This window comes from Aegilops tauschii, chromosome 5 (genome assembly GCF_002575655.3).
Source record: "Aegilops tauschii subsp. strangulata cultivar AL8/78 chromosome 5, Aet v6.0, whole genome shotgun sequence".
NCBI classification, from domain to species: Eukaryota; Viridiplantae; Streptophyta; class Magnoliopsida; order Poales; family Poaceae; genus Aegilops; species Aegilops tauschii.
The window spans coordinates 481,439,027-481,460,110 of NC_053039.3; the positions used below are offsets into that span (position 1 = coordinate 481,439,027).

At 52.2% G+C, this 21,084-nt stretch overlaps 1 pseudogene; it reads right to left on the bottom strand.

Moving 5' to 3' along the window:
* Nucleotides 1–12,390: 12,390 nt before the first annotated feature.
* LOC120964097 (uncharacterized) overlaps nucleotides 12,391–21,084 on the bottom strand; it is a 176,829-nt pseudogene continuing 168,135 nt past the window's right edge.

Sequence of the window (21,084 nt, forward strand, 5' to 3'; positions counted from 1 at the left end):
TTCATGGAGGCTCTACATGGTGGTTCGTCAAGGATTCTTTTCATTCTTCAATTGTTCTTCAATATTTCTCTTGGAGTCAAGATCCGCCAAGCTATACTCAAAATATACATGGTGCTCAACACATGTTTGACTTGAGGAGTCCAAGCATTCTTCATCTCGTATTCCAAAGTGCAATTCTTTCTACCTTATCTTTTGAGATGGTGCTATGTCATTCTGGATAATTTCCCTTCAGGTTCACGATTCACAAAGTTTTCAAGAGTGACACATCTAAATCCATCATGTTCTGTTTCGTTCAAGAGATCTTTTCAACCAATCAATCGTTTTGTTGGAGTTGTATTGGGTTATATTTCACCTACAGCCGTCCCTAAGGAATGGTGCTAATTGTGGTGTCTAACAATGATCCAAGTTTTGTCCTTTCCTCTCGGCGAGAGAAGTTTTCATCTCTTCGTTGATCTCAAGCAAGCAATTGTTTCCGTCAGTGGCGGGTTGTCACCTCATAATGTTGAGATGTTTCCATAAGCCCACGAGGATTATATCCTTTTGTTGTTGTTTTTTTTTCCAACAACTCCGTTATAACCTTCTTGGAAGGATGCTTTCCAAGCTCATTTGTGGAAGGTGTTGTCATTTCCTTCTCCGTTCTCTTATTCCGACGATCTATCTTCTATTCGTTCGTCCCGGAGGCATTGTGATGTTGCTCTCTTCGACCAATCATCTTGTTTTGTCAAGATCATGTAATTTTTCCTTTCTTATCCGTTTAGCCGGAGTGTCGTGTTTTCATTCGAGTTCTCTCATCTTATCAAGTTTTGTCTCCTTCCTCAACCAGAGTGCTGTCTGAAATCTTTCTTACCCCTTGTGCCATTCTTTCATTAGTTCCGGAGGCAATGTGTTGTTAATTTCATCGAGTATCCTCTCATCCTCTCAAATTCATGTTCAGCTCCTTCCATTTACAGTCGGAGTGCTGCCCAAATTATATCATTCTTATTCCATCTCTATCTTGTTTTAACCGGAGTGGTTTAAATATCTATTGTGTCACTTAACCTCAAGGTTCTCATGGAGTTCCTTGCTTCTCTTTTCTACCGGTGTGCTTTCATATTCCTTTTGCTCCGTTAAGCTCTCGTTTCATATTCTTCAACCTACAAAGGTTCTCGCAATGTTCATTGTTCCTCTTGCTGAACGGAGTGTTTTAAATGTTGTTCATCTCCGTTGTGTCATTTCCTCAAGCTTTGCAACCTCTCAAGGTTCTTTGGTTTCACTCGTTTGTCAAAGAAGCAATTTGTTTTACCTCTTCCCCTTCCGTTTCTTTCCGGTGCCATCCTAGATCTCGGGACGAGATCCTCTTGTAGTGGTGGAGTGTTGTAACGCCCCGAGACCGACGCTTCAGAAGACTTCCTTTTTTGTGATCACCGCGTGTTTCTTTTGGTGCTTGCTCTTTTATTTTTGCATTGCATCATGTCATCATGCCATCATGTCATTAATTTTTAAAACTCAACCAAGTAAACTGCATGGATCTTCGATCTATTTAAATCGAGGGAAGGGTGACTTCTCTTTAGAACATATCCTCCCAATATTAGGGAGCTATATTAAAAATATTCCATTAACTTTGGAATCACCATAACACACTTGCAATTTAATTCTCATGCCTTTTGCTTCATGTTTGTTCTCCAAACTTTTGCCATAAATTCTTATCTCTTTTATCGAAGCTCCGCCTAAATCCGAACATTTTTGGACCTTCCCAACCCTCACTTCCTTTAAATCATTTGAATTAAATTCAAATGCATTTGAATTTACATCGTCCAATCAGGCCACTTCTATTTTTCCTGGATCAAGCGCATTTTTGTGATTCCGGGAAAATAATCCCCATGCGCAAATTCTTTCCCTAACCCTATCTTTCTTTTTCTTCTCTCTAGTTCTTTTCTGCTAAAAGAAATAAGAGAGAGAGAGAAGAGAGAGCCCCCAGCCGGCCCAGCTGGGCCTCCCAACAGCAGTCGGCCCAGGCCACCACGGCCTCCTGCAGCCCATCCCCGCGGCCCACCTAAGCCTAACCCTAGCCGCCAGGGACCGAGCCCATCCCTCCTCTCGCTCTCTCCCGATCCCCATCGCTTCCCTCTCGTCCCTCCCTGCGCCGTCACGCACACACACACACGCTCATCGCCAGGGAGAGGAGCTCCCCGCGCCCTTGCCCCGTCCCTGACCGCCACTCCCCCTCCTCCACGCGGTGCCGACCGGCGACCAAGTCGAACGGGAACCGCACCGGAGCTCCTCCCTATACGCCCTCTCCTGGAGCCGCTCGCTGCAGCTGTTCTTCATCGAGCGCGAATCCCGCCGCGCTTGCTACTCTGCTCCTGCCCCGCCGGTCGCCTCTGCCTCGACCCCGCGTCCTCACCTCCGGCGACCGTCACCGCTCCGTGCACACCGCTGCCCCGAGCTGCTTCGCCTCTCTCCTCTGTCGAGCGCCGCGCTTCCTGCCTCTCCGCGACCCTCGCTGCAGCTCCCTCTCCAGCTCATCGTCGACCCGCCGTGTCTCCTCCCTTCTGCAAGCTTCCTCCCATGGCGCCGCCTTGCCTCCATGGCCACCGGAGCCATGCCCCTTCGCCGTCGTGTCGCCTTGCCTCGCCTCCTGCCTCCCGCGTGCCCCGCTGGGCGCGTGTGTGCCCGCGTCCAGCGCCTCCCGCTCGCTCCGCCACGGCCTCCTCGACATGGTCGAGCCCGACCAGCACCCTCTCGTCGGTGAACCTCCGCCGCACGCTTCCCTCCGTCCTGGCCATCACCTCCCCGACGCCCTTGCTGCTGCTAGACCACCGTCGCCTCCTTGCTGCTGGCATCCCGAGGCCTTGTGATGTTTTGTGTTGCTTCGTTTTGGTTGCCCCAAGATTCTCTCCGACAAGTGTACAGCTATCCGGTGATGCGCCAAGTACCCCTTGGATCGTCAAGTTCGACTACACGAAACCGCCTAGTACCACTACGATTGCCGTGTACATCTACGGACGCCAAGCCCGGAACAACTAGTACCCCGACAACGTGGGTAACTCTAGCGTCGACCCCGTGGACGTCAAGTACCTTTACCGACGACCCCGAACATTTACGAAAACGTGTACCACTACCATCGCCGTGTACCACTACTTCCCTCGGCGACCCGTGAACAACTACTCCCACTACCGTCAAACCCGAGCCACTCCGAAAATGCATGCTTCGAAGGTATAACCGCCGAGACGACGCCCGTGAACGAATGCATGTGTTGTATGAGATGCTCGTGTTTGCACCATGTCCGAATTGGTCCTTGCACGTTCCTCGTTTCCTTGCCACCGTCATGTGGGAACCCGGTAACCGGGATCACCCCACCATCTTTTGCATGTTCCGCACATCCGCACAATTCTCTTTTGCGCCGGTATCTCCACGAGCTACCAGAACCGATATGTTGCCGTGACACCATTTTCGGATTCGTTGCCGTGGCACCCCTTTCTTCCACCACGGCGACAAATGCTCCATAACATGCTCATATCAACATTTTCATAAGATTGCTTAAAACTTGCATTGTCATCCGCATCATGATAACAACATTTAAAATGTCTAAATTGATGTTTGCATTAAAATTGCTAATTGACATATGAGGATTTTCCGGAATTGTTGTTGTTTGTTTCCGACCTCATTTAACTTGCTTAAATAGGTAGTTTCCTTATGCTTCACCTCTTTCCATGTTAATCAACATTTAATACTGTTGGGTTCATAACCGAGAGAGAACTAAATAACCGTATGTGGTGTTTCATCAATATGCAACTCGTTGCATATTGAGCTCCACTTAATTTGTAGTGTTGTTTGTTGCACTTTGCCATGCCATGCCTCATTAAACCGGACATGCATCATATTTGTTTTGCATCATGCCATGTGTATGTGGTGGTTGTTTACTATGTTTTTTGTCTCTTTCCGGTTTGCTTCTCTCGTTAGCTTCGGTTTCATTCCGGAGTTGTGAGGATTCGTTCGACTACGTCCGTTTGTCTTCTTCATGGACTCATTCTTCTTCCTTGCGGGATCTCAGGCAAGATGACCATACCCTCGAAATCACTTCTATCTTTGCTTGCTAGTTGTTCGCTCTATTGCTATGCCGCGTTACCTATTCACTTGCTCTTCAAGCCTCCCAAATTGCCATGTACCTCTAACCTTTGTCACCTTCCTAGCAAACCGTTGTTTGGCTATGTTACAGCTTTTGCTTAGCCCCTCTTATAGCGTTGCTAGTTGCAGGTGAAGATGAAGATTGCTCCATGTTGGATTATGTTTATGTTGGGATATCACAATATCTCTTATTTAATTAATGCATCTATATACTTGGTAAAGGGTGGAAGGCTCGGCCTTATGCCTGGTGTTTTGTTCCACTCTTGCCGCCCTAGTTTCCGTCATACCGGTGTTATGTTCCTTGATTTTGCGTTCCTTACGCGGTTGGGTGATTTATGGGACCCCCTTGACAGTGCGCTTTGAATAAAACTCCTCCAGCAAGGCCCAACCTTGGTTTTACCATTTGCTACCACCTATCCCCTTTTCCCTTGGGTTCTGCAGACTCAAGGGTCATCTTATTTTAACCCCCCCGGGCCAGTGCTCCTTCGAGTGTTGGTCCGAAACGAGTAGACTGCGGGGCCACCTCGGGGAAACTTGAGGTCTGGTTTTACTCGTAGGATGTCTCATCCGGTGTGCCCTGAGAACGAGATATGTGCAGCTCCTATCGGGATTTGTCGGCACATTCGGGCGGCTTTGCTGGTCTTGTTTTACCATTGTCGAAATGTCTTGTAAACCGGGATTCCGAGACTGACCGGGTCTTCCTGGGAGAAGGTTTATCCTTCGTTGACCGTGAGAGCTTATGATGGGCTAAGTTGGGACACCCCTGCAGGGTATAAACTTTCGAGAGCCGTGCCCGCGGTTATGTGGCAGATGGGAATTTGTTAATATCCGGTTGTAGAGAACTTGACACTTGACCTTAATAAAAACGCATCAACCGCGTGTGTAGCCGTGATGGTCTCTTCTCGGCGGAGTCCGGGAAGTGAACACGGTTTCTGGGTTATGTTTTGACGTAAGTAGGAGTTCAGGATCACTTCTTGATCATTGCTACTTCACGACCGTTCCGTTGCTTCTCTTCTCGCTCTCATTTGCGTATGTTAGCCACCATATATGCTTAGTGCTTGCTGCAGCTCCTCCTCTTTACACCATCCTTTCCTATAAGCTTAAATAGTCTTGATCTCGCGGGAGTGAGATTGCTGAGTCCTCGTGACTCACAGATACTTCCAAACAGTTGCAGGTGCCGATGATACCAGTGCAGGTGACGCAACTGAGCTCAAGTGGGAGCTCGATGAAGATCTTGTTCGTTGTGTTGTTTCTTTTCATATTGATCAGTAGTGGTGCCCAGTTGGGACGATCAGGGATCTAGCAGTTGGGTTGTCTTCTTCTCTTTTGGTTCCGTAGTCGGACCTATGTGTGTATCTCTGAATGATGTATGTTTTATTTATGTATTGTGTGAAGTGGCGATTGTAAGCCAACTCTTTATCCCATTCTTGTTCATTACATGGGATTGTGTGAAGATGACCCTTCTTGCGACAAAACCACAATGCGGTTATGCCTCTAAGTCGTGCCTCGACACGTGGGAGATATAGCCGCATCGTGGGTGTTACATTATTGCATTACTCCGTTTTTTCCATGAACTTAATACACTAGATGCATGCTGGATAGCGGTCGATGTGTGGAGTAATAGTAGTAGATGCAGGCAGGAGTCGGTTTACTAATCTTGGACGTGATGTCTATGTAATGATCATTGCCTGGATATCGTCATGATTATTTGATCAATTACCCATCGTTTGCTATTTTTCTCGAAAGATGCCACTAGTGAAACCTACGGCCCCCGGGTCTTATTTCTTATATATTTGCCTTGCGATCCACTTTTCCTTTGCGTTTTTATTCAGATCTATTAAAATAAAAAATAAAAAATATCTTGCTGCACTTTTATTTATTTGCGATCTATTATTTCAATCTATTACAATTTACCTCACGTTCGTTTGCTTATCTTGAGGCGCCATACCCCGGAAGGGATTGACAACCCCTTTAACACGTTGGGTTGCGAGGTGTTGTTATTTGTTTGCAGGTGCTGCTTACGTTGTGATTGCTTGGTTCTCCTACTGGTTCGATACCTTGGTTTCATAACTGAGGGAAATACCTGCCGTTGCTGTGCTACATCATCCTCTCCACTTGGGGGAAATACCGACGTAGTTCCAGTGATCAACAAGCAGAATTTCTGGCGCCGTTGCCAGGGAGAATCTTCAACATAAATAGGTTCCTAATCACAAATCTCATCTCCTTGCAATTAACATTATTTACCATTTGCCTCTCGTTTTCATCTTCCCCACTTCACAAAAATTTGCCGTTTTATTCGCTCTCATTTTCGTTCGCCTTTTTCTTGTCTGATCTCTTGTTTGCTATCTCTACTTGCGTTACCATGTGCCTTCTATTCGCTTGCATCTTTTCTTGCTAATAATCTATAGTTATGGATCCTCATCCACTTGCTAATCTTTTCAAGAGATCCAATTATGATGAACCAATTGCTAGTGAATTGAATTCACTAGATTATCTTTATGAAGTTTTGCTTGAGATCTATGAATCTGAAAATTGTGATGAAGTGTTAAATGAAGAAATTTATGAAGTGATTCATGATAGCTCCTTGAATGAAAATCATGATTGCAATGACTTTACTATAAATTCTATTAATGTCAATTGTGATAATAATATGCAAAACCCCAAGCTTGGGGATGCTTGTTTTGCTATGTCCACTACTTATTATAATGATCATGATGGGGGTGATGATGTTTCTTTTGATCTTGAAAATTTATTTAAACCTCATGATGAATATGCTTGCAATAATATTAAAAGTGGGTTTGGAAGAGTGTCAACTTTAGGTAAAAATAATCCCACATATTTGGAGAGTGTTCAATCTTATGAAATTTTTGATAAAAGTGGGTTTGGAGAGGTCATGACTTTAGTTGATGTTAATCCCACTATCTTGGAAGATTATAAAACTCTTATGCATGTGGATCATGAAGATAAAATTTTATATGATAGATATATTGTTGAATTTTATCATGATCCTACATGTAATTATTATGAGAGAGGAAAATATGGTTGTAGAAATTTCCATGTTACTAATTTACCTCTCTTGATGATGAGATTGCTATTGTTTCTTTCTTCTTCCTTGCATATGCTAGATATTTCTTGTTTTGATAATTTATTTTCCTATAAATTGCCTATGCATAGGAAGTATTTTAGACTTAAATTTGTTTGTCACAAGTTTTATGATGCTCTCTTTATGCTTCAGTTCTTGTCTTTCATGTGAGCATCATTGAAATCTATGCCTAAGTAGGGGCGTAAAACTATAGCGCTTGTTGGGAGGTAACCCAATGAATAAAATTTATTTTTGATTTTTGCTTTCTGTTCTTGAGTGTTTACACAATTATGCTATTGTTATGATTGTGCTTTTTATGTCTTAATTAGTGTTTGTGCCAAGTAAGACCGATAGGATATTCTTGGGTGGTAGTTGCTTGATCTTGCTGAAAAAGACAGAAACTTTGCGCTCACGAAAATAATTTTTATAAATCACAGAAAAGAGCCTTTTCCTTGATTATTTTTGCAGAAGATTAATATACAAATTACCCTGGTCATCCTATTTTGGTAGAAGTTTTTGATTTACAGAAGTATTCTCCAAAGTCAGATTACTACAGACTGTCCTGTTTTGACAGATTCTATTTTCTTTGTGTTGTGTGCTTCTTTTGATGCCTCTATGGTTTTCTTTGATGAGTTTTTGCCATAGAAAAGTTGGAATAAAGTAGATATAATACAAAAACAAAATATGAATTGGTTTTATACATAACTTATAGTAGTGGTTTGCTTTCTTATACTAACGGATCTCACGAAAGTTTTGTTGAGTTTTGTGTGATTGAAGTTTTCAAGTTTTGGGTTATCTTACGATGGATGAAGGAAGGATGTAAGAGCCTAAGCTTGGGGATGCCCCGCCATCCCAAGCTATTATCCAAGAATGAGCAACCAACTAAGCTTGGGGATGCCCCCGAGTGGCATCCCCGCTTTCTTCCAACAACTATCGGTATTTTACTTGAGACTATATTTTTATTCGTCACATGATATGTGTTTTGCTTGGAGCGTCTTGTATGATATGTGTCTTTGCTTGTTTGATTTTGTATTTTAAGTTATCAATCCTTGCTGGACACACCTATTTTAGAGAGCCAAAATTATTTCATGACTTGTTAGAATTGCTCTCTGTGCTTCACTTAAATCTTTTATGAGCTAGGACTTGCCCTAGTGCTTCACTTATATCTTTTTGAGCACGGTGTGCTTTATTATTTTTGAATAAATGCTCTCTTGCTTCACTTAGATTTATTTGAGAGTTAGTAAAATTTTGAAGAAATTCTCTCTTGCTTCACTTAAATTATTTTGAGAGAAAGAAAATTTGTTATGCTCATGATCTTCACTTATATTTGTTTGAGCTTGTGAAAAGCAACACATAAAAATTAGTCCCAAAGTGATAGATATCCAAGAAGGATAATGTAAACATGTCATGAAGATCATTGGACAAAATAAACTTGATTCTTAGTAAGAGTTTTGAGATATGATGATGTGATATGTGAGTTATGTTGATGAGTAATTGTGTTCTAGTAAGAATATTGGTGTTAAGGTTTGTGATTCCCTATGCATGCACGAAAGTCAATAATCTTGCAATGAAAATTATATCATACTTGTGGTGCATTATTCGGTGTTACTTATGCTTAATGCTTGCTTTACGAAATTATTCGTTTCTTGGTTGGTCGCTTCTCAATCTTTTTGCTAGCCTTCATTTTGCACCAAGTATGACCTCTACTTGTGCATCCAAAATCCCTTAAACCATTTTTGTCACATGAGTCCACTATACCTACCTATACATGGTATTATTTTGCCGTTCTAAGAAAATTTGTATGTGCCATCTCTAATTTTCAAAATAAACTTCTCTTTTGTGTATTTTGTTTCGCTTGTGGAATGGTAACGGGTCGCTAATATTTTCCATGTAGGATGTGTTATTCTCAAGATGAGTGTTTATTCACTTGTCATTGCACGAGAGTAAGGCAAAGGTTTTAGGGATGCCCAGTCCCGAAATGCAAAAAATATATTTACTTTATGATGTTAAATAATAAATTCCTTGGAAAGTCTTGGTATGGAGGGCACCCGTGGATACGGTTAGCCATGGAAAGTGAAAGAAATGGTGGAAAAAGGAATAACCTTTATTTTTTGTTTGGGAACCGCCTATGGCATATCTAGCATGGAAAGTGTTCGTAGCTCTACGTCGTTTTCGTTGGTGGGATGGATACACATCCCAAAATATTTTTATCTCAATTTTTTTGCTTTGAGCTCTGGCACCTCTACAAATCCCTACTTTCCTCTGCGAAGGGCCTTTATTTTACTTTATGCAATTTTTACTTTTGAATTTGACTCTCCATCTTCTCTTACAAAAGCACCAACTAAGAGACAATATTGCCGGCGTTCTGGGAACGGGGGTCCCGAGACTTGCCTGCCTGCGGCCCACAGCGTGGCTAAGCCAGTAGGCCGTATGGCCCGTCTTCATCAACAAGGCATCCATGACCCTCGCAAGGGTCCGAGCCTCGCGAGGCGGACGACGCAAGACCTCCTCTGGAGTGGCCTAGCCAGGCAGGCTCACGAGGAGCGGAGATATCAAGGTGGGGCAAAACCTCACGAGGCTCTCGTGACGTGAGCCATGACGAACGGCACCAGGCGGGCGCCAGCGTGCACAGCGTCCTTATTTCCTCTTTGGTGCTAAGGAGGCCAGTGCAGGCAAAGAGTACCGAGGCAACAGGCAAAGGTTGCTATATTGGTGCAACGAGACCAAGACCAGGGGGACGGCAAGATGGAGGTCATCGTGGAGCCCAAGACGGCGTCACCACCAGGGCTTTGCAGGCGAAGACCGCTTTTGTCAGGATAGCTTGTACTAGCTGTCCCCCTTCAAATTGTCCCACCGTTGTTGGCTCCCTTCCCGCTCATTATTTGGGAAGAGGACCAGGGCCTATATAAGTAGAGCTAGCCACCATAGTAGAGGCATCTCATCTTAGCTTGATCCAATCCGATCGAGAGCCTAGCCACAAGAACACCTCAACCGCAGGAGGCTGTTCTTCCCTTGTACTGTTCATCATCAGCCCTAGAGGCAGTCCACCACCACCACACTGGAGTAGGGTATTACACCACAACGGTGGCCCGAACCAGTATAAATCTTTCTGTGTTGCGAGTTCGTCGAGTTCGTCCGCGAGACCTTAGCGAGCTAGGGCGTAGATCGGTAGGAGGGAAAGACTTCGCGCGCACCCCAGTGTTCGAACCTTAAGGGTTTGCCAGAACCTGACATCCGACATTTGGCGCGCCAGGTAGGGGTGCACCGGAGCTTCTTCTCCACCAACCAGCTCGCTGACGCTTCACAGCCGCGATGTCCGGTGACTCAAGGGCCGACTCCGATCGCTGGGCAGCCTGGCCAGCCCGGGCAGCGCCGTCTGCCCATGAAGATCTCGACCCGCACTCCAGGCGGCGCGAGCACCGCCAAACTCCGCCGGGTGCGGATAGCGCGGCCAGGCGTCATCCACCCTCACCCCGCGACAAGTACGAGCCGCGGCGAGTCATGCCGCAGCAACGGCGCCGCACTCACGGCGGGGCAAGAAAACATGCGGGCGGCACTCACGGTCGCAAGGGAGCTGCTGCGATGCAGGCTGATGGAGAGCGGCCGGGATACGCTGCTGGAGCGTGTTGCCGAGCTGCTGGATGCAGCGGCGTCGGGAGCACCACCCGTCTGCTATCGACTTCCTCCTCAGGCCACTGCAGGGCCGCGCGGTGAACCTCACCACATCCGTGTGCCATCAACTACGCCCGGGGGCTTCATCAACATCAGCACGGCCAGTGGCGTAGGGGGCTCCGACTCCCCCATGCCGCCCGCAACAAGCACGAGCGCAAGCGTCGCCCTTCATGGTCCCAGCCGGATGCCACGCTACCATCCTCAGGACGCCACCCTGGGCCAAGCAACATGGAGCGTGGGGCACCATGGCGAGGTGTCGGGGTGACGGCCCCGGAAGCCTACGTGCCCCGCATGATGGATCAAGGGTACGCACCAGAGGACGACCTCGGCTCATTCATTGGAGAAGATTGGGGAGAGGGAGCGCTAGGAGCCGAAGCCTTCCAAGAACCAACGGAGAACCACAACGATCGCGCCGGCAACGGCAACTACATGGTACCGCTAATCTCTCAGGAACATGCTTATACTAACCATGGGCTGCAGATGAATCAGGTTGCAGCGTCGATCGACGACCCTGGCACGGCGGCACCCGTTCCAACAAGGGAGACATGCTGGGGGCCGCCGGGAGGGAGCCGGGAGCAAGGCCCCTCCCCGCGGCGCGCGACGCCTGGCGACACCCGGAGGTAGGCCCTCTGTCGGGGAGGCCTCGACAACCCTTCCCCCGGTAGAGGACCTGTGGTCGCCGGGGGCACCACCGGCGTCCTCTTTCCCTCCTTCGAGTCGTCCCGGTCACCGGTCGGCTCAAAGGAGGTCAAGGGTGGCGCAAGGAGGGGCCCTCGTCTGGCGATATGAAGCAAGGCCGGTACCTGTGAAGAAGGCCCAGTTCCTGTGAAGCTCGCCGCCCGTTACACTCTCACGTAATAATGAGTTGGGGCTGTACACGCCCCGGAGTCTCAGGGGTGCCGGCCTCAGGCCCTGAAGCTCCCTCCCATGCCTAGTGGCAGCACTTAGCTCCGCGCTGGTGAGAGGACTTGAAGACCAGAAGACTAGACTAGGTGCCGGATGCGGCCTTTTGCTTTGGATCTCTCTTTCTGCAGCTTTGCTTTCTGGATCTGGATTTGAGTTGAAACCGAGTTTTTATCGATGCGCGCGGGGGGAGCCTTTTCTCGTTCGAGCAATTTCTTGCCTTCTGGATATCGTTTTGTCCAGGACTCATGTCCGTCGCCTTCCCCTCACGAGCTCCTCGCGAGCGGGACTGCGCGAAGCACGCGCGCACCAAGCGCACGCTAGCACTGCAACTGGAGCTCACCTCTCGTGGGGCCCCTTCTGACGGGGCGACAAGCTCCGCAGGATTCTCATAAACTCAACGCCTCGCGACCCAGCTCAAAGCTGGCACTGGCTAAGGTAAACCGTGACAGAAAACTTGCACCTGGATTCACGAGTCCACGAGGACACAAACTCACACTGCATAGGAAAGTAAAAACTGCAATTTGCTTACATGAGGGGCTCCCCCTCTCAAAATGCTCTTAAAAGTTTTCCAAGGGCCACGCCCGAGTTTTGTGTGCAGGATGAAATGACAGGAGAACATGGGGTCAGCCAGAAATGTCGCTCGCTGCATCACCCGCAGACGCGTCACTCGCGTCGTCCTCGTCCTCGTCGGCGTCGTCGCTGCCATCGGCGACGACCCCGTCGCCGTTGTCGACCACATTGCCTTCGTCTGCGGCGACCACCACCGCATCGTCCTCCGAGGTGAAGTCCCTGACCAACGCATCCACATTGTCATCAACCCAACGCGCCAGTTCGCCCCGGACAGCCGTGGGTACGGGGGCGATGGCGGCGTCGAAATCAAAGTTGGGGTCGGCATTCAGGAGGTGGCTGAAGACACGGGAGAAAGCGCGCTCAAGCAGGCCACGACCCCTTTCCTCCACAAGCTTGCGAGCTCTGGTAGATTGGGCCTCCAGGCGCGTCACCACCTCGGTGAAGAAGGTCAGATGGCTGGCATAATCATTCGAGTGAGGGGCCGGCGCCTCCACATCGCAAATATGGCCCATGTCGATATTGGCCCTGTTCCGAAGATCCTGAAGCATAGGGGCATGCTCGCGCTCCAGCGTTCGTCGTTGGAGCACTTCCTCCATGTTTTTCCGTGCGACGGCCTCAGCGTCATCAACCCGCCTCCGAAGGGAATGCGGCTCGGTGCAGGCGGAGGCCAAATCCGCCTGTACCGTAACCAGGGCGGCGGCCGTGGCTTCCGCACGCCTCTCAGCCTGGGCCTGAGGGCAGCGGCCCTGCCCTCATCCTCCGTGCCTGCGAGCTTCAGCTTCAGGTCGTACCTGCCCTCCAGATCTGCGCGAACCTCGGCCACCCGGTGATCAACCTCCTCCTCGACTCTGGCCTCGCGAGCCCTGACGGCATCTTCTGCTTGGGCAACTTGACGCTCCCTCGTCTCCAGTTGCTCGAGCTCGAGGCTGCGCTCCACGACCTCCAGGGTCAACGCCTCCTCACGCTTCCGGACCTCCTCTTCCTCCGCGGGCGTCCCCCTCAGCGACGCAAGAGCGGCCCTGCGCGCCTCCACCTGCTGCTCAAGAGACGCGCTCCAGGCCTGGAGCTCCCACGCGCGCTTCTTCGTAGCCTCTTGGTGGCGGTCAGCCTCGCGAGCCTCGTCCAAAGCTCGTGAGTGGGCTTCATGGGAAACCTTGAGAGACGCCTCGGCCTTCGCGTTCTCAAGGTCACGCTGATAGCGGCCGAGATTGATGGCCACCTTCAGCTTGCGCCGCTCCTTCGCCAGCCGGAGACCTTCAGCCTCAAGACGCGAATCGACACTCGTGAGCTCTTCACCAAGTCGGCGCATTGCGCCCATCGCCTCCTGGAAGAGCTCGTGACGAACCATGCTTCGCCCGCGCTCGAGCTCGAACACTCGGCCCACCTCGTCCTCCGCCTCGGGGGCTGCGGGGCGTGGCGCCGAGTGGTGCGCCCCCTCCAGGTAGGAGGCTGGGGTCTGACGCCGAGCCTGACGTCAACCAGTCCTCGCGAGGAGCCCAAGCTGACCGGGGCCCACTGCTTGAAGAGGAGCCGAAGATCGAAGCCAGCAAATTGCCGTCCATGACCAGCGGGGGAGTCTTGGGCACGCCCTCCAGGCTCCACGCCGGACCATGGGGGAGGAGTGACAAAGCCGCGGGCTCAGCGCGCCACGAAGGCGGAGATGCTCCCCCAACCGACCCTGCTCCAGGGGTGGTAAGCAGACCAGGAACGCTTAAGGCCGATGGGGGAGTCGAGGAAGGAGGAGGCCGTTTCTCAGGAGGCGCAGCCGCCTCGATGGAAGGAGCCCTGAAGGACTGACGTCAGGAGATGGAAAACAGCACACAAGGAGCCACAGCGATGCGATACTTACACGTCAACGATGATGTACTTCCTCCGCTTCAGTGGTCCAAAGATGTTGCTGTCGCTAGGGGATCCTTTCCTCTTGCGGAGCTCCTCGAAGTCCACACAAAGACGACCGAAACGCTGGATGTGACGGCCGGTGCGCAGCGGGACCAAAGAAGAGCCCGGAAGGATATGTTCAGGGGTGCCCGGTTGCGGCAAACGGCCGGGCACCGTTTCACCACGACCTCCCGAGGCTCCTGGAGCCTTGGCCTCGGGAGTCGCATGCTGTGTCTCCTCAGCAATCGACGCCTCAGGAGGGGGGGTGGCAAGCTCCTGAGGACGATGCCCTAGGATCACCACTCGGCACATGCTCCTCAGCACTCGAGCCACCGGCCTCCGCCGGAGCTCGCCTACCTGCACCGTCGCTTGGGGCGAGCTCAGCACCAGGGGCAAGTAAGGGAACCACGATGACGGGGTTCTCACGAGGCCCCTCCAGGCCGATCGGCCGCGGCCCCCACTCATCAAAAGGAGGCATGTTCTCTGCAAATTCATCCTTGTTCTTGCAGCGGTATAGTAAGCAATTCTTCCCAGGCAGTTCGGCCGGCAAAGGGACACCCGTCAGGACCTTGAGCACTGTCTGCCGCCTCCCGAGTAGGAGCCCAAACTCCTGAAACCTCATGTGGTCCTGGCTGTTGAGCAAGGTCCACATTGGGCGAGAATGGCGCTGAAGCGGAGCAACCCGACGCTTGACGAATTCCTTCACCACCATCGGCGCGGTCATGCCGCGATCCTTCAGCAACCTCAACCTAAGCCAGACGTGGGCAAGGCGGGGGCTCGTGAGCCGCTGGTGGCTCCAACTGGAGTTAGGAACAGCGGGCCCTGGCAGTGCCTGGAGCAGAGGACTGAGCACGCCGGCATCAACGAACACCCATCGTGTCCGAAAATTGCCCGTGGATGGAGGAAGCTCGAAGTCGATCCCCTCGCCCGCCGTCGCGGCCACGACCTGGAAGCTCACGCACCCTGAGCTTTGCTGAGGGTCGTTCAGATGCAATGAGAAGAAATGGCGGAGGAGGGCCACAGAAGGGGCTATGCCAACCATGGCTTCGCACACGAAGGCGAAGACGGCGAGGAGAGTCACGGACTGAGGGTCAAGATGCAGCATGTGGATCTGATAATGCTCAAGCACCGCGTTGAAGAAGGCGGAGAAGGGAGGAATCAGGGCAGCCCAGAGGGCATCTATGAAGATTGGGACTTTGATGGCAGCCTGAGCAATGCGAGTGCGAGACGCAGGCCAAGCCACCATCTCCCCCACTCGTTGAAGCTGGAAGCAAGCATCGGGCGCACCTTGTCCATGGCCTCGTCGTTGAGCACCCAAGACCGGCCGAGCGCCGGCGCAAAGGACGGAGGCGCAGAGGCAGAGACAGAGGTCTTTCCCCTTTTCAGCTTGTTTCGGCGCCATGGCGATGGAGCAGGCGGAGCGCAAGTCAGATTGGAGATAAGAAACAGTCTCGAGGAAGCAGGGGGATTGGGAAAGCAAGGCATAGGCGACGGCGGAATAAAAGTGTAGGCCGCCGGGGCCGCATAGCTAGGCGGATTCAAAGGCAGTGTGGGGAAGCGAAGACACCCACGTCCAATCAACCGCCACGCGTCAACCGAGGCCGCAGGCTTTTGGGGCCCGCGGTGCTCCGAACTTGACCCTTGGCTTCGCCGCGAAGCCAAACCCAAGCGCACCTTGGGCCCGGGGGCTACTGTCGGCGTTCTGGGAACGGGGGTCCCCAGACTTGCCTGCCTGCGGCCCACAGCGTGGCTAAGCCAGCAGGCCGTACGACCCATCTTCATCAACAAGGCATCCAAGACCCTCGCGAGGGTCCGAGCCTCGCGAGGCGGATGACACAAGACCTCCTCTGGAGTGGCCTAGCCAGGCAGGCTCACGAGGAGCGGAGATATCAAGGCGGGGCAAAACCTCACGAGGCTCTCGTGACGTGAGCCATGACGAACCGCACCAGGCGGGCGCCAGCGCGTGCAGCATCCTTATTTCCTCTTTGGTGCTAAGCAGGCCAGCACAGGCGAAGAGTACCGAGGCAACATGCAAAGGTTGCTATATTGGTGCAACGAGACCAAGACCAGGGGGACGGCAAGACGGAGGTCATCGTGGAGCCCAAGACGGCGTCACCACCAGGGCTTTTCGCAGGCGAAGACCGCTTTTGTCAGGATAGCTTGTACTAGCTGTCCCCCTTCAAATTGGCTCGCTGTTGTTGGCTCCCTTCCCGCTCATTATTTGGGAAGAGGACCAGGGCCTATATAAGTAGAGCTAGCCACCATAGTAGAGGCATCTCATCTTAGCTTGATCCAATCCGATCGAGAGCCTAGCCACAAGAACACCTCAACCTCAGGAGGCTGTTCTTCCCTTGTACTGTTCATCATCAGCCCTAGAGGCAATCCACCACCACCACACTGGAGTAGGGTATTACACCAGAACGGTGGCCCGAACCAGTATAAATCTCATGTCTTTCTGTGTCGTGACTTCGTCGAGTTCGTCCGCGAGACCTTAGCGAGCTAGGGCGTAGATTGGTAGGAGGGAATGACTTTGCGCGCACCCTAGTGTTCGAACCTTAAGGGTTTGCCGGAACCCCACATCCGACAAATATGATCGTGAGTAACTATTGGGTATAGCTAGTACCTGAATGTGTTTCATGAATGGATCAATGTTTGAGTATGATGGGATAGGGATAACTTGTTTTAGCATTGATATTTTGGAAGACATGGTTGCTTGTTGATATGCTTGAGTATCTAAATTATTATGTCAAAACTAGACTATTGCTTTGAATCACATAAAAGTCCAAATGTCCATGCTATAAAGAAAAGAATATGATATGACTTGATGAACAACACTCCACATCAAAAATTCTGTTTTTATCAATTACCTACTCGAGGACGAGCAGGAGTTAAGCTTGGGGATGCTGATACGTCTTCAACATATCTATAATTTTTGATTGTTCCATGCTGTTTTTATCAATCTCGGATGTTTTATAATTATTTTATAGTCATTTTATATCATTTTTTGGTACTAACCTATTGACATAGTGCCAAGTGCCAGTTGCTGTTTTTCCATGTTTTTTACATCGCAGGAAATCAATATCAAATGAAGTCCAAATGCCACGAAACTCCACGATGATTTTTTATGGGCCAGAAGAAAGGCAATGGGCCCTCACTGGTGCGTGTCGGTCCTAAACAAACGGTTTTAACCCCTTTCCGCGATGGCATTTGGAACCGTCGCCAAGTGAGTGTGTGCGATAGGGTGTCCTTCCCACATGACCCAGAAATCATTGGGGATAGGCCCTCCTGGGACCCAGGCTGGGACCATGTGCGATCGGGCGAGGCACCGAAACCCAATCATTTCCGTAGGTATGTACATCACATGCGGTAATCCGAGAAAATCATTTCTGTAGGTATGTACATCCCACACGGTGATTCCCAGAAAATCATTTCCGTTCGTATGTATATCACACACAGTCAATCCAAGGAATACGTTTACGTTCTTATGTACATCCCACATAGTCAATCCAGGGAAAACATTTCAGTTCAGACATACATCCCACACCGTTTTATGTGTAGGCTCATGTCGGGTGGTAGGTGCGACATATGCCAACGGGTGGCTTATCACTGTGGGAGCCAGTAAGACGTCGCCGGTGCCTGGAAACGGGATAAGGCGAAGACATGCACGCCGGCGGATCTTACCCAGGTTCGGGGCTCTCCGTGGAGATAACACCCCTAATCCTGCTCTGCGGGGTCTCCGCATGATCACTAGATCAACACAAGTGGCTACAAGTGCTCCTTGAGCTGTTTGGCTAGAGGAGGAAGAAGGGCAAGGCTAGCTCTCCTCTTCTCTCTACGTGGTGTGTAAAACTATCTCAGAGATCAACCCTTTGCATGGGTGCCCTGGGGGGTTTATATAGGCCTACCCCCAGGGGTACAATGGTAATCCGGCTAGACCCGGGTCCTAGCCGTCAGTGCATGTATTCGCGGGCTTCTCCGCCGACCGCTGGGGCCCGCCGACTGGTGGGTCCCGCCGGCTGCCGGCCTCTTGGCCGATAGGCCGGCCCCACCGCATGGGGGTCTTGTCGGCGGCTGGTTACTGTAGCCTCGCCCCTGATGACGAGGGCTTAGTCGAGGTAAGCATGGCTACAGTGCCGCCGCCTGGCGGGCTCTCATTGTAGCCTTACCTCGTCTTGTCTCCTTAATGATGCACATACTTCGAGGGAGGGGGGTGGCCGGCTATTGGGAGCCGGCTATGCCCCAGGCCGACTGGGGGAGGCTTGGACGCCTTCGAGCATCTCTCTGGCTGAAGGGGCCCGCCGCCCGCGGGCCGTACTGGCGCCTGTCGTGGGTGGCGTCATGGTCAACATGGCAACAGTGCCGCGCCGGACGGGGGATGGCCGACCCGTACGGCGCACTGTGGCCATGCGTGCTCCGGGATTCGGGGGTAGCAGGCTGTACTGTAGCCACGCCCCGTCTTATCACCGTTATGTGGGTGCGGCCCTTGAGGGTGCAGTCTTGGCCGGCTTCTGGGAGTCGGTCTTCTTGTGGCCGGCTTCTGGGAGTCGGTCCCCTTGGGGCCGGCTTCCTGGAGTCGGCCATCTTATGGTTATCTTCGGGATGGTTTTTGAGGTCGGGTCGCCTTCCGGTAGTCGGCCTGTGAGATAGCCGACCAGGGGAAGGTGGCCCTGTGTTTTGGATGCTTGAAGGCTCGATCGGCTTGATAATTTCTTGAAGTGCTAGGGGGAGTCGGTTAGGCTACCCGTGGCCATTTACTCCGACAGTAGTCCCCGAATCTGGTTGTGCTTCGAGGCTGAAAGGAGGACGAGAAGCTCAATCAGCTTCCTATCTTGAAGAGCCAGCAGCTAGGAGCCGGCTTTGGTCAGGTGCGCCGTCTTGGCGAGGTTTTGAAGTCTGAAGGCGGGAGCCAGCTGGCGTGCACGCCGGGTTGCGAGCCGGCCGCTTGCCGCCCGCGTGCCACGTGGCACCCTCCGGCCGGAAAAGCCTGCCAGCCCATGCGCGAGACGGGACGCCGCCGCAGGCCAGGGCCCACCACTTCCACGCCTAGGCCTAGGTGTGGATCGTCTGTGGCCCAAAATGGGCCGTTCGCCTTCCAACGGCGGTTTCCGCACGCCGTTAGGGCGCAATGATCGCGGGACATGGGGGAGTGGGTGCAGTTAATCCCACATTCTCCCCCACGCCACGCCTCCTCGGCTCTGCCGCACGAGGCTATAAATAGGGGGAGGTGGGGGAGTGGCAGACGCTCGCATGCTCACCCTCGCTCCGCCATCTTCTTCTTCTTTCTCTCCGTCGCTGCAGCCCCTTGCCGCCGCGCCGTCCCTCTAGTCTTCACACTACCCCGCAGCTCGCCGCCGCGGGGACGTGGTTTCGTCGTTGCAGCGCCCTTTCTTCATCAGCTTCTTGCCGTCATGCAGCACAGCAGAGACTGGGACAGCTCCAACGTCCACGTGGACCACATCGACTTCCTCTGCAAGACGCGGCGGTTGCTCGGCGAGGACCAGGTGCGGGTCCGTCTTGCGCCGAAGAAGGAGATCTCGCCGGCGCCGGAGGAAGGCGAGCGGATAATCTTCCGCTCGCACTTCCTGCGCGGCCTCGACCTGCCCGCGAGTGCCTTCTTCCGCTCCTTCCTCGAATTCTACCAGCTCCAGCCGCACCACCTCACTCCAAACACGGTGGTGCTGCTGTCTGCCTTCGTCACTCTGGGCGAGGGCTTCCTTGGCGTCCTTCCCACCCTCGAGCTCTGGGGGGAATTCTTCCAGCCCAAGCTCGGCACCCGCATGCAGGGCGTGCCAGCTCAGAGCGGCGCCTTCATCGCGGTGCGGAGGCCGGTAGCCGACAACCCCTTCCCTGCCATCACGCTGATCCAGTCGGTGAAGCTCTGGCAGAAATCCTACTTCTACATGAAGAACGTCGCCCTGCAAGGCGACTTCGTCAACTTGCCGGCTTATGTAGCCGGCCTGCCAGCTGGGAGGCGGCCCTAGTGGTCCTATCGGGCTAGAACGCTGTCGCCGGCTGGAGCCGCCGCCGTCGCCCGACTTCGGGTAATGATCTAGTCGGAGGGCCTGACCGGGTCCGACCTGCTGGCCGCCTTCGTGGTGCGCCGGGTGCTCCCGCTCCAAGGCCACCCCCATTTGATCTGTCAAATGAGTGGCCAACTCGATCCGAGTCGGATGTGCACCAAGGAGATGCCTTACTCCGAGGTAGCTCTCACGGTGAACTACCTCGCGAACTGCAAGCTCACCGACGAGTGGCAGTTTGGCAAGGAGCCGTACTCCCGTGCCCATCCCCCGCCTATGGTAAGTTTTCTTTATCTTCTCTTCTTTACTTTTGTCACCAAGTTTCTCTTGGCCGACTCTGACAGTCGGTTTGTCTCGGCAGAGCCCTCTCCTTCGGCCGGCGGCCGAGGCAGCGGGGGCGGAGCGCCAATTTCTCCCCGACCGGGTGGCGCATGACTTGGACGACCCCGACTTGGGGGCGGCCGCTATGGACGACAACACCGAGGGGGGAGGCGGCGAAGCAGGCGGCTCCGGACTTGGAGCCAGCTTCGACGACTGGCCGAATGATGATGAGGCAGAAATCGTCCCGCGCCGCCAGTCGGCGTCCGACCTTGGCGCGGGTTCATCTGCCGCGCCGGCTGCCCGAGGCGGCGCGCAGAAGCGCCGGGCCGCGTCGGGCCTATTCGGCAGTTGGCCGAAGAGGCCCAAGAGCACGGCGGCGACGACCAAGCGGGACGAGGCAGCCGCGAAGGCGGCCCGCTTCCGCAAGGTGGTGAAGCAGCCACAAAAGGTTTCGGCGTAAGTGTCGATTCTTCTCACGTATTCCTTCTTCTTTTCTTGTCGATATCTTCTGAATCCTTGTCTTGACTCATC